Here is a 13,789-nt window from a genome sequence, read left to right as displayed (position 1 = left end):
GGGCTGTGCCGTGCCATGCAAATACCAGCCTGGCACGGCTCAAGATTATGTTTCCACTACAGACTGCTGAGCCGTGCCGCTGATGTTGCACGCAATGAATGAGTTGGGATGCATTCAGTGGATTCTAAGCATGAAGGAAATTACGCAGTGTACAATAAAACTAAATAGATATTCAGAATCAGAATCTTTATTTAACCTGGAGGAGGAATCCGATGAGCAATGAGGCTCTTTTTCACAGGTGTCCAGTATGGGCAGGTCAGCAGTTTATAAAGTAAAATAAAAAAAAGATAGAAGTGCAAAATAGAGAAAATGGTAAGCAAGTCACCAAATCACAATAGTAAAATAAATACATTAATAATATGAATTCGATTGAATTAAATTAACCCCATGCCTAGCCCTGAGTCAGATTCAGATGTCCTGTGATGCCAGAGATTTCAGTGTAGTTGTGGCTTGGCTCGTAAAATAGCCAGTGGAAAAACCTACCCGTGCTGGCACAGCTCGGATGTGGCAGTGTAAAATTTAATACATTTGTCCATGGTTTGCTGACGAACTCTGATGAGAACAAAGCGTATCCATGTCCTCTTCGCTACACACACTACCCGCGAACCCCACAGAGAGCTGTGAGATTTAGGCGCATTTGTCAGTAAAAACCTACCATTTTATTCTCCGGAAAAAAAACCCATAACGATTCTATATTTATTGGAATGGCTGCAGTAGCAACGCCAAGATTTATTACCATACATAATACGCGTGCAGCTCTTTCCTGGGCTCGGCTAGAGGCCAACATCGGTGACAAATACCTGAACGGGTCCTGGAACCGCGGACTCGTAACCCGGTGAATGCTCACGGCGTCCGCGTTTTTAGCATTTAAGCCAAACTGTGGGTGTTTTTCGCATTTCGGTCGCCTGCCTTTGACATTGACATTCATTAAAAAAAATTCTTGTGAAGAATGTCACAGGGTGAGAGGGGTGGTGGTGGTGGTGGTGTGGGGTGGGGTAATATCCTCCCTACAGCAAATGGTCACATTTTGATAATAATTCCCCTGCAGCAATTACTGGGCTGCAGCGAGACGTGAACTGCTGACCTTGCGAAAACTGGCACAGCAGGGAGGGTGTTTTTGCCACAAGGATTCCCCATGCACCCACACACAAAGATCCCCCGTATAGCCTTAACAGACTGTAGGGGCAAGTGCTGTTAGCGAGCACCTATGAAGGCCGGAACGGTACACGAGGGGGTGGGTGGCCAGCACCACGCCCGACCGCCTTTGTCTCTCCAGTGGCGATATTTACACACCGCACCAGGTACTCATTTAAGGCTGAGTCGACCTAGGGGAGGCCCAGGACCGGTTCAGATAATCGTCACTGGTGTTAGCCGTGAGCGGGAATCGAACCCGGGTCGCCAGGTTCATAGCGCAGCGCGCTAACCGCTACACTACCGCACCCACACACGCACACACCCACACACGCACACACGCACATACACACGCACACAGCCACACACGCACACAGTCACACACGCACCCACCCACACAGGAAAATATCTAATAGGTGACGTTTCAGGCAATGGGGCCATCATATATAAAATAAATAAAAACATAAATAGCATTCATGTGCTCAAACGAATGGGCATTGTCCGAAACGATGCCTGTTAGATATATATCTGTCTTTCCTCTGAAGGCCACAGCGTTATTAACGAACGCGTTGGACCTTTTAGCAATTCTTGCCGCTGCCTGTGCGGTATCACACCTAATTTGTTCCCCCTTTGCGACGATTTCAAGGTCTGCTGTTGACGACGTTCCGAGGATGAAAAAAATTAACCCGTAAAAACAAAGTTTTTCACTATAAATCCTTTATATGCGTGGCATCGGTTTTATTTTATTACTCATTTCTGTTTTTCTTGAGTAAGAGTTTCATTTTTATCACATTGGTATTTTAAATTAAATATGATTTTTTTTTTTCGTAAAAAGTGGAAAATTTTGGAAAAATTTTCACGAAAATAAATTGTCACGCACAACGAGTCTGTGTGCAAAATGTCAGCTCGATTGGATCACGGGAAGTGGGTTAAAAAAACGACCGAAAGATTTGCACGGTCGTAAGCGCGCAAGCAAGCAAGCAAGTGAGCTTAATATAAAGGATTTAAAAAGCAAACTTAAAAGGACTCGAGCTGCGTAAATTCCTCTTCGCCGTGGTAATGTCGGGGACGACGGCTCTATGTGTCGGTGTGTGCCTTTTATTTCTGCTCATCCGTGGATATAACTAACGATTATACGCGAGGCTTTCCATCAATTCTGATGATAGTGGAGCAGTGGCACAGTGGCTAGCGTTGTTCTGCGCTGTGAATCCGGCTACCCGAGTTCAATTCCTGGCCTCGGCTGCCACAAGTGGCAAGTGATAACTGAAATCGGTTCTGGTTTCCCCCCGCCCCACCCCACGACTTCCCAACCCCCATTGACCGGGGTGGTGAAGTATGGTTGAAAAACCCTCACGATTGTCATGGCGTAAGGAGGAGGACGGGGCCTTCGTCCAGCAGTGGATTGCAATAATCCTAAATTTCGATTTAAAGCTTCTTTCGTGACTGCAGGGATTAATCTTCTTGGTTCTTTCGGTAAAGTTGCGCAGAAGGGAAATAATACAATAATAAAAGTAACACATAATGAAATAATTATTTTATAATGTTTTATTTGTTATTATTTTATTATTTCCCTTTTACGTGACTTTATTTTATTATGTTTTATGTTTTATTATTTTTTATTTTATTATTTCCCTTCTACGTGATTTTACCGAAAGAACCAAGAAGATGCAATAATCCTGTAAATTACTATTATTTTATACCATATGATTGCAATGTAAGCGCAGCATTTTCCAGGCCACTACTTTTATCTGTACAAAGGCTCGGATAATAGGAAGAATTTAGCGCTTCTGGGATGCCAGTTACGGGTTATGTTAGTCCACGAAAAAGCACGTGCAATAATTGGATTGTTCTTAGCTCATTTATATATCATTCATGTACAGCGTTGTGGGATGCAATTAGCAATAAATGACGCGATATAAAATGAAATTATTATTATCATCAATTTTGGCATGTGAATAACAGGCACACCAGACGTAAGGGACCCTTGGACAAGAGGCTATTCACTGTATTATCCACATGTTCCCACGCCCCATCCATTCATTTATTCCCACGTATACTTTGTTCCCGCGTGAAATATATTTTTTACAGGTAAGGGCCTCACTGAGCGTTTTTGCTTTTTTCAGAAGCGACGTGGCTTTTATCATCACGTGGAAAGTCACAGTAGGAGCCAAATACACTGAACGCATACCAATTCATAAATGTGGAGGGAAAAAACCGGAGGACCTGGAGAAAAAAATCCACGCGACCACAGGGAGAGAGACACCGCCAACTACAAATATACAGCAGCAGGCGCCAAGGTCGGGATCGAGCCCACGACCTCCTGTATACCAGGCGAGGTAGTTAACATCTCCTAGCCACCGTGATGATGATGATGATGAGAGAGAAACACGCAAACTCCAAATATACAGCAGGCGTCAGGGTCAGGATCGAACCCACGACCTCCTGTATACCAGGCGAGGTAGTTAACATCTCCTAGCCACCGTGATGATGATGATGATGAGAGAGAAACACGCAAACTCCAAATATACAGCAGGCGTCAGGGTCAGGATCGAACCCACGACCTCCTGTATACCAGGCGAGGGAGTTAACATCTCCTAGCCACCGTGATGATGATGATGATGAGAGAGAGACACGCAAACTCCAAATATACAGCAGCAGGCGTCAGGGTCAGGATCGAGCCCACGACCTCCTGTATACCAGGCGAGGTAGTTAACATCTCCTAGCCACCGTGATGATGATGATGATGAGAGAGAGACACGCAAACTCCAAATATACAGCCGCAGGCGTCAGGGTCGGGATCGAGCCCACGACCTCCTGTATACCAGGCGAGGTAGTTAACATCTCACCACCGCGGTGCCCCTAATTACGCCTGGGCCCCCTTGCTAGAGTCAGGGTTTCTCAGGCCAGTGCTCGTACAGCTGAAGACGTTTTAATTTCGTCGCTAATAGGGACCCGCACGCCTACGCTCCACCGCTTTTGGAAGGAAGGCAGCCGAGGGTTGGTGGATCAAACGGAGATTCGTGAAACCCCGCAGGGCTATGTATGAGCTGTACAGCAAATGGTAGCATATTGGCGGCGAGTGAAAACGTTCTTTTTGGGGCGGCTGAGCGTTTGCTTTGAAACGAATTACACGCGTTGCTAAATGCAATTCTGGAACTCCTCTTTAAAACGTTGATAACACTGGTCAACAAAAAAAACACATTTTTTTTCTGGCCTGGACTTTTGCAGCTGTTTTAGACTAATTTCAGGGTGCTGATTCTAAATCTGATCTCAGATTTGCTCTATCACATCTCATTTTTATGCTATCGGCATACCCCATTTTCATTGATTTTACCCGAAATTAACTCTGTCACTTATGATTGCAAGTTGTTGCGAGTCAGTGACTGCTTTAGTGTTAAAATATGGTGCTGTATTTTTAGGATAGTGTGTTAATAATATCATTTTAAGAATATATCCACATTTATTTAATATTTTTCTCTTGCAGTTTTTATTGAAAATGCAACATTTGATAATATCTCAAAAACCTGACGTGATAGACAAAAACTGATGCCAGATTTGGAATCAGCACCCCAAAATTACTTTAAAACCGTTGGAATACCTTATGCCAGAAAAAGTGTGTTGACCAGTGTAAGAAAAGTTAACGGCCAGCAAACAGGGGAGCGCGCGCGCGGTTTCTGCTAGCGGGGTGCACGCTAGGAGACGGATGCCCCCAAACCACCCCCACCCCCACCCCACCCCCGGGGGGTTCACCAATCGCGTCCACCTGCCACGGGGCCCTCTGCTAGCGGTGACCTTGCGCCGTCAATGTTTACGGACGTCCGTTTTCCCAATGAATTACATTTCCACGGGTTCACGGATCGCCGTGAGCCCTCCCGATGCGCGCTGCGAGCAATGTCCGTGCCCTCTCGCACCGAGTCCGGCTTCGAGAGCTGTTAGCCGCCTTACGTGCAAGAACCCCGATTGAACGTGACGGGTTTTTTTTGCGACTGGGTTGAGATATCAATGCAGCTGTCTGGAACGCTCTTCCTGCCGATATTAAGAAGACGCTGGGAGCTATGCACTTTGAAATCATCTAGATTGAAAACTAATACTGGTAGGAACCTCCTGGTTACACCAACCCACAGGAGATTATTGTGTCCGTCCGTCCGTCGTGCAGGGAGGGGAGGGTGGGGAGGGAGGGGCTGGGTGGGGAGGGGAGGGTGGGGAGGGGCTGGGTGGGGAGGGTGGGGAGGGGCTGGGTGGGGGGTGGGAGGGGTAGGGCTGGGTGGGGAGGGGATGGTCACCCCGTGGTGCCCTTATAAAACTCAACGTTTAACCTACTCACGCCGGCTTGTGCCCGCCCTCACAGTCGGGCATATTTGCGGAATACACCACGCCGCGTTGACCCTGGCCATTGACCGAGCAACCCAACCTTCCTACCAGCTCCCTCCGCAGGACAATGTGTTTTCTTCAGAACTGCTTTTGTGTTTAGCCTGTTGTCCTTCCCCCGCACCTCCCATTAAGACGGTTGGCTACGTACGGTACGAAAGAAGTTCAACATACATACATTTCACCTGAGCACCCGGCTTAATTCCAGGCAGCTGTGCACATGAATAATAATAGTTTTAGAATGTTACGTAGCGTCGTCATTCAAATGGCATCTCACAATCGTTGAGCAAGCGCAGGTGAAGCTGGGTGGCAGTCAGGCGGTGCGCTGGCGTCAACAATTGCCAAAGTTCTGCAGTCCTCTATTTGCTTTCAGCCAATTAATGAGTGTTCATAGCTTGCGGAGAGGAAACCAGCGCACCACGGAAGAAAAATCCACCGGTGCAAGGAGGCAACACTATATCCCATGCAGAAGGAACAGATGATTTTAGTCTGCACTTTGTTGTAACACCATCTTCATAATAATTCATAATACACGTTTTTGGGTAAGATCGCGTTATTTATAAATGTGTCGTAACCCTCCACCACCCGACACGGCTAATCAGCAAAAAAGTGTCAAGTTGACAAAAGACAAATAGTTCACTGCTTTAGCTCACCGGTGTGTTGAAGCGTGAAACCAAAACATTTACAATTTTTTTGTAGTACTGTGACGTTTCGCTGGTAATTGCATCCAGCATCATCGGGCAGTTCGCCAGAATGGTGAGTAATATTGGTCGCGAAAGCCTACGTTCAACACCATCTCTTGGCCAGCCAGGGTTCGGGCACCTACTCGACGCCCACTGGACGACGTAGTTTCACGGCCCATCTACGTGTGTTCCACCAACCCTCGCTGCTGCTGGATTACCGGGAGCCACGTGCAGTGTAATTCTAGATTTGAAGCTTGCGTGACTGCAAGGATTCATATTCTTGGGTTTGTTCGGTAAAGTCACGTAGGTAAAATAAAAATACTTTATAAATTTTAAAAATTGTTTTACCTACGTGACTTTACCGAAAAAAAACCAAGAATACGTGCAGTGTAGCCACCAAAGATCGGCATTAGGAAGTCCACGTGTAATTGCGTCCTCAAGAATATTTTTTTCCTTCTCTTTCTCTCTCCACGCCGGCTAGTCCAAAAATAATTCTTATTTCATTGAAGGGCGATTTTATTTTCTTCTCATCGTTTCGTAATCTACAATTCTGCAAGCGACATTACTTTGTAATTCGCTGTCATTTGATAATGGGATCCAAGATTTGGTTCAAGTGTGGAGCGGCGAGGTTTTAAATAAATTATACAAATTTATGCAGGGGATTACCAATGCGTGGCATTTGCTGTCATTTGTGGTATTTAAGATCCTGCGGGATCATCATTTGCAAGGCCACTTGCACGTTGTGTCAGCCTGAATAGGATATTTTTAAAATGGCTTAAAAATAAATGGAACATTTAGGTGACCCGGTGGCATTAGGCAGCTTGCTCCCGTTTCTGAGATGCTGTAGCCGGAGTCTTTGAGAGCCTGCTGGATTTTAATCTGGGTTTTAGGCACCCACAGTTAACCCTTTCCTGCTTCCAAGACGTCTGTAAGTTGCAGGGTGGGTCTCGTTCACCGCTGAATCTCGGAACGTTCAACCGGCTCAGCACTCATTTTATTTCTAGAGGCATAGTGCCGCTCTTTTGAAAGACATTGTACTCACCGCAGAGAACTGTAGCGACACGACCACACTCTACGATAGCTGGCGCCAAACTGTGCCACACGCCCTCCCGCATGGCTTTGTGGGAGCATCGGCACCGCTAAATTTATGCATTTTTTGTTTCTCGAAAAACGTCATCGGAACGGGAAAGGCTTAATCTGGATTCTCAAGCGTAGACAATTCATGATGCTTATTTTCTGAAACGCTGATAACTTTAGCTTCATCATTTATATAAACGTAGGACACTCTTATTATCTATTACATCTTTGGCAGTGCTGCTTGTTCTTGGCCTCTTGATGCTTTGGGTATTTGGGGCCTTTGAGCCTGCTCTCGGCTAATTTTTGGGGACAAAACAATTTAAGGTAAAAAAATGCAGCAGGAAAGACGTGAAATGGATTTCCGCGTTGGTGTCGAAAGTATATAAAATGTACTGATGCTAAAGGTGCCAGTGTCGAGATGCATCGATTAAGCCGTTAAAATCAATTACTCACATTCTTGGTTACATGCATTTAATATTTGCGTTGTTATTATTATTTTTCGATTCGTATAGCTCGTACGTAATGGGTTCACGTGACCCCTGCAGCCACTAGAGGCTGCTACAATAGAAGAAGAATGAAAAAAAATCCCGATTCAAGACGACATCCCCAAATTGTGACCGCCCTATATGTTTGTTGTTTTTTTTGTGTGTATGGATTTTTTTTTAAATAAGTCCACATGAAGCCAAACCATACCAGAATTGAAATCAAAGGTCAATATTTCAAATTGAATGCAGGCTTTCCACTGGTAACCAGTCTCCTCCTGGTGATGCTCTTCCACCTTAACGGTTGCTCCCTAGCTGCCATCTTCTCCATCCTTCTCCATCCTTCTCTGTGCTCCGTCCCCCTCTTCTTCTTTATTTCCACAAACGCCCCCCTTCCCTCGTACGGATGTGTCTTCGTATGTACAGTAAAACCTTGGATTGCGAGCATAATTCGTTCCGGAAACGTGTTTGTAATCCAAAGCACTCGTATATCAAAGCACTCGTATATCAAAGCACTCGTATATCAGTTGTGATCACGTGACGCTCGGCAGACAAAGCGTACACACGTACTACTCGTATTGCAAGACCTCGCTCGTTTATCAAATTAATTTTATTTAAAAATGTTGCTCGTCTTGAAAAACACTCGCAGACAAAGTTACTCGCAATCCAAGGTTTTACTGTATGTTTAACTTCTTTCGCACCGTACGTAGCTAACCGTGCTCATCATAGGTGCGGGCAGGTGGGGGGGGGGTGGAATTATTCAAACGAAACACAAAAAGCTATCGTAAAGGAATGAGTTTCAATCTAGAAGATTTAAAAATCCATAGCTCCAAGTGGCTCCCAAATATCAGAAGCAAGAGCGTTCCAGATGGCTGCAGAAGCGCATTTGAAAGCACGCGATGCGGTGTCCACCATCTTTGTTCGACAGCTACCAGAGGTCGCAACCGGGTACCTGATACCCGTACCCTACCCGATACTCGGCTACCCGTACCTGGCCGGGTACGGGTACGGGTACCCGTTTGCGACCCTGGTGCGGCCGTGTATGGGTAGGCCGTGAGTCACTGGTGAATAACCGTTTGTCACTCATTTCCCAACGTCTTGTCTCTTATCACAATTCAAGTTCCTAGAATCAACCCACCCGCGCCTGCAACATGGTAATTGCATCCAGCATCATCGGGCAATTCGCCAGAATTCGCCAGAATCGCCCGATGGTGCTGGATGCAATTACCAGCGAAACGTCGTACTCAAAAATTGTAAATGTTTTGGTTTCACGCTTCAACACACCAGTGGGCTAAAGCAGTGAACTATTTTGTCTTTTGTCAACGTGACACTTTTTTGCTGATTGGCCGTGTCGGGTGGTGGAGGGTTACGACACATTTATAAATAACGCGATCTAAACCCAAAAACCTTTATTATGAATAATATTGGACGCGAAAGCCTACGTGTTAAAGGGTTAACACTCCTTGCGTTCCTCTTTTAAAGCCTCACCTCTTCTCTACTGCACATTTCTCTTCCCTCCCCTAACCCCTCCACTGCTTCCCGTTCCTCCCCCACCCTTTCGTGATCCCTCTATCGCTGTTACTGTCAACTACGTAATCCCATTCCGTGTCACCGTTCTGCAAGCTGCGTCGTCAAGCGCCTCGAGTGAAGGCGCCTCTCTGTATGAATTCGATTAGATCTCAGTAGTGATTCCGTGATGTCTTCTTCCACGGGGGGGGGGGGGTCCTGGTCTAGAACACACGGGGGTGACGCATGCGACTCTGCGATAGTTCAGAACGGTGACATCATCTCGCGGCACGATGCCCAGAGAGAAGAAATGGAATAAAATTGGGAAGAGGGAAAAAAAAATAAAAATCTAATTACTTTTTTTTAAGTCACCTGCCATGCACTCACTAGGAGGCAATCACAAATATTTCAAATGCGCGAGCGGGCGGGCACTTGTGCATGCGTGTGTGCGTGTGTGTGTGTGCGTGTGTGTGTGTGCGTGTGTGTGTGCGTGTGTGCGTGTGTGTGCTCTGAGTCTCCGAGATTATTTTTTACGGATCGAGGTCGGCCTACATGTTTTTTCTTTTTTTTCTCTTAGCTTCAATTATCAAGCATTTTAAAATCTCGAAGAGAAAAAAAACACCTCCACTGCAGTGGATTGGCCTGGGGGTTCTCAGGAATGAAATGCCCGGCTCCGGTAAAGGGAGCCAGATTGTGACGTAACTCTCCTGCGAGCCCTAACTCAACCGGGGGGACTGCCAAAAATGCCTAGCACCTCACAGATTACTTCAAATCCCCCCGAGGATTATCTGAACGTCGGGATTAAGCAAATTGCGATGGCAAATACCTCGCTTTTTCTCGTAAGATCCTAAAAAATAACACAACAATGTCTGCACATTTATAAGTGGGGGGCAGGGGGGGGTTATTTTGTTGTTAAACGGTTTAGATGTCATTTTTATTTTACGTACGCCAGCAAAGCTGTGAATTGTTTGTACGCATATAGGCAAACGTATATCCAAAAACACTCAAATCGGGTATCCTTAATGCAATCAGGTGAGAACCTTGCAAAATGAATTATAACTTTTGCAAGGGTGCCCATGCGTTTATTCGTAAAAGAAAAAAAACGTTAAATGATTTCCTGCGGCTCAAACGGGCAATGAGGCATTGGTGTCCATCATCTCCATTTTGCAGCCCCGCAAAGCCAGTGGTGGAAATTCCACATTCTTTTGGCAGGGCGAGTATCTATCGAACAACAATTGTGTTTGTAAGTATGTTCAAGTCCTTTCTTCCGCACCTTTGATTTAGCCAACCATGCTAAATCAGAGGTGTGCAGGGGAAGGACAACAAACTAAACGCAAAAAGTGGTACCAATTTTATCGACCCCATCATGATGATGGGTTGAGTCAGCCCCCCCCCCCCCCACAGCCAGGATTTGAACCCGCAACCTTCCCATCGCGAGGTGTCTGCGCTTCTGCCCGCAGGGCCACCGTTTTTTTTAGACACGCGAAATTAAATTAAACGAGGCCAATGGAAATTGCAGCTTCAACATTTTGAGTTATGACACGGGCACACACATGGCCCTTGCTCCCCCAAATGACGTCACGGGCTCTTTAAACGCCTACTCCCCCCCCCCCACACACAGTCGATGGCACACATTCCTTACAGAATTCCCTGCAGGATTCACCGAGCATCCCCGAATGTCAGCAGCGGAAAGGCCAGCGCACACCAATCCAGAGGTCGCCGGTTCAATTCCATCTCCTGCCGGTGCGGCCGTTGAATCAACAGAGCAAGCTTCTTAAATCCCCCCCCCCCGCCGCCACCCGCCTCCCCATCCCCTCCTCCATGGCCTCTGTGCACCCCGCGGCGTAAACGTATTCACCCGCAGTGAGTCTCCCTACAGCGCGCGTGGTGGGGTAAAGGGTGGGTGCTCGCGCGGCCTGAACTGTTCCCTAGGGAGGAGAGGGCTACGTAGAGCTGCCTGGAGTCGGAGTCCTCGTTTGCCAGCAGTGGTAAGGAGCAGAGGTCGCAACCGGGTACCCGATACCCGTACCCTACCCGATACCCGGCTACCCGTACCAGGCCGGGTACGGGTACCCGTTTGCGACCCTGGTGCGGCCGGGTACGGGTAGACCGTGAGTCACTGGTGAGTCACCGTTTGTCACTCATTTCCCAACGTCTTGTCTCTTCTCACAATTCAAGTTCCTAGAATCAACCCACCCGCGCCTGCAACATGGCTGCATCCCAGAGGTCGCAATCAGGTACCCGATACCCGTACCCGGCCGGGTACGGGGGTAGGGTACGGGTACGGCCGGATACGGGTACCCGTTTGCGACCCTGGTGCGGCCGGGTACGGGTACGGGTAAGGAATCAAAACCCGTTTGCGACCTCTGGTACGGAGCGAGCAATAATTAGGGCTGCATCCTCTCCATCCCTGTGCCCGACACGCATCAACCATCGGGGTCCGCGCAAATCGGCCGAGCGTCGAGCAAGTGATGACGCCCCCCTCCCCCCCCCTGCGCCAAGGATACTCTGAGGCTACGTCAATTACTCTCCCGAATCGCACGGCAAGAGAGAGAGAGAGGGAGAGACGCGGAAGAATGCCCCGCATCGCCCGCCGTGCGCGAGCACTTGATCAGCGGTCGTTTACCGACGCTAATTAGATTTAAGCACAGGCAACTTTTGTTTTGTTACCGAGGCCCCAATTAACACGGCGGCTTCGTTTGGAACGCTCCAGGCCACCCGGCGCAACGCCCAGGAGGAGTGGAGCGGACAGGGTACCCGCGGTTGCTAGGAGATGTTAACTCCCTCGCCCGGTATACAGGAGGTCGTGCGTTCGATCCTGACCCTGGCGACGCCTGGATTTTTCTCTGGGTCCTCCGGTTTTCCCCACCACATTCAGAAACAACATCACGTTGCTATAAATGTCCACGTGATAAGCTACTTTGTTAAGCTGTCATTTGTGATATAGCCAGGTCAATTCAGCAAGAGCTGTATAGCTTAGTGGGCCTTACTTTGTAAAATAAAAAGTTTAGTTTACACAGGTGCGAGCGTCATCGCTGGATATACCAGCGTAACATCTCCTAGCAGCGCCCACTGAATATGATAACCGCGTGGGGAATTCCCAACTGTTCCAGGGACATCTGGCCATCATAGAAGAGTAGGCCAAATACACTCCTCTTAGGGGCTGGCTATCTGGAACCCACCCCTATCCAGCGCAGGCCCTTCCGCCAGCAGCAGCAGCAGCAGCAGCTCGAAGCGGCAAGAAATTGCCCCTTTATCTCGGTAAGGAAACCCTTTCTGTGAGGACGTACACGCACTACGATATGCGCGAGCGCGATTGGACGAGACAGCGTTAAAACAGTGTCGTAATTGGAGCTGTAGTGTTCCTTAGCACATTCAATCAAACGACACACGAGGGGGACCCCTTAGCCCAAAACCTCACGCTGCTCTATAATTCTCGATTACAAAGGCGACGTCGGCGATGAAGGTGGTGACGCGTCAGGTTCGCGCTCGCACGCCGCCGGGTTCACACCTTCCCTGCCGTCGCTGGGCAATCGTCTCCGGGTTAGCACGGTTGGGGTAACGTACGGTGCGAAAGAAAGCACAACGACACCCGCCATTCGTCACTAAGCGTCGTCCGATGTCACCGCGGGAGCCTGTGCCAGGCCAGGTGCACTTTGAGGCCACGTGAAGTGTCGAAGGGTCGCTGTTGGCAGGTGGTCACGGGACAGACCCAGGGGCCATGACAGAGATGATTGGCAGATGCACCAGCTGTGCCCCCCCCCCCTACTGTGCCAAACATACAAGCGATAAAGACAAAGATCTCCCGTATAGCCTTAACAGACTTTTGAGGCAAGTGCTGTTAGCGTGCACAAATGAAGGCCGACACGGCCCACGAGGAGGTGGGTGGCCAGCACCACGCCCAACCGCCTTTGTCTCCCCAGTGGCGATGCTTTTTTAAGGCTGAGTCGACCTAGGGGAGGCCCAGGACCGGTTGAGATATTAGTCACTGGTGTACATACACATACAACCATAGAGGAAATATTCAAAGCGGTGTCCCCGTGTTGTTAAGACTCAAACAATAACAGCAGCGTATGCAACCTCGCCGTTGTGTGCCACTGCGTCGGGGCAAGTTCAAATCCCAAAAAACGAGCTTGAATTACCGGTGAATTTCGATGCAGTTACTGCCGCGGTATAAAGCCAGCACAAATCCGGGGGTTGCCGGTTCCGTCTCCTGGCGTGGCAGGTTAAACGATGGGGACGTTTCTTAAATCCGTCCGTCTGTCCGTCTGCCCAGCAGCAGTATAATAAATGGGTCGGCGACAGCTGATCGGCAGGCAGGTCCATGCGCGGTGGGCTAAAAGTGTGGGTGACCCCCACCTCTTCACAGTTTGTCTGGCCAGCGTGGAAGAGTAGGCCAAAACACCCTTCCCCTAGAGGGGGCTCTCCATAAGCTCGCTCGAGTAGAGCGGCAGCGGTGGCAATAGCGAGTAACGGCAGGGCTGCGCCTTTACCCATATCAGCAATGTATTTCACAAATCGATCCCCGCCTCCCCCACCAGC

General features: G+C 48.4%; 1 protein-coding gene across 1 annotated transcript in view; it reads right to left on the bottom strand.

Moving 5' to 3' along the window:
- Window positions 1-13,789, bottom strand: part of GABBR1 (gamma-aminobutyric acid type B receptor subunit 1) — a 90,639-nt gene that overhangs the window by 75,261 nt on the left and 1,589 nt on the right. The window lies entirely within an intron of this gene.

Source organism: Lampetra planeri, chromosome 59 (genome assembly GCF_965212315.1).
Source record: "Lampetra planeri chromosome 59, kcLamPlan1.2.h2, whole genome shotgun sequence".
In the NCBI taxonomy this organism is placed as follows: Eukaryota; Metazoa; Chordata; class Hyperoartia; order Petromyzontiformes; family Petromyzontidae; genus Lampetra; species Lampetra planeri.
The sequence above is the reverse complement of the archived record's forward strand: the minus strand, read 5'-3'. Positions and strand labels throughout refer to the sequence as shown.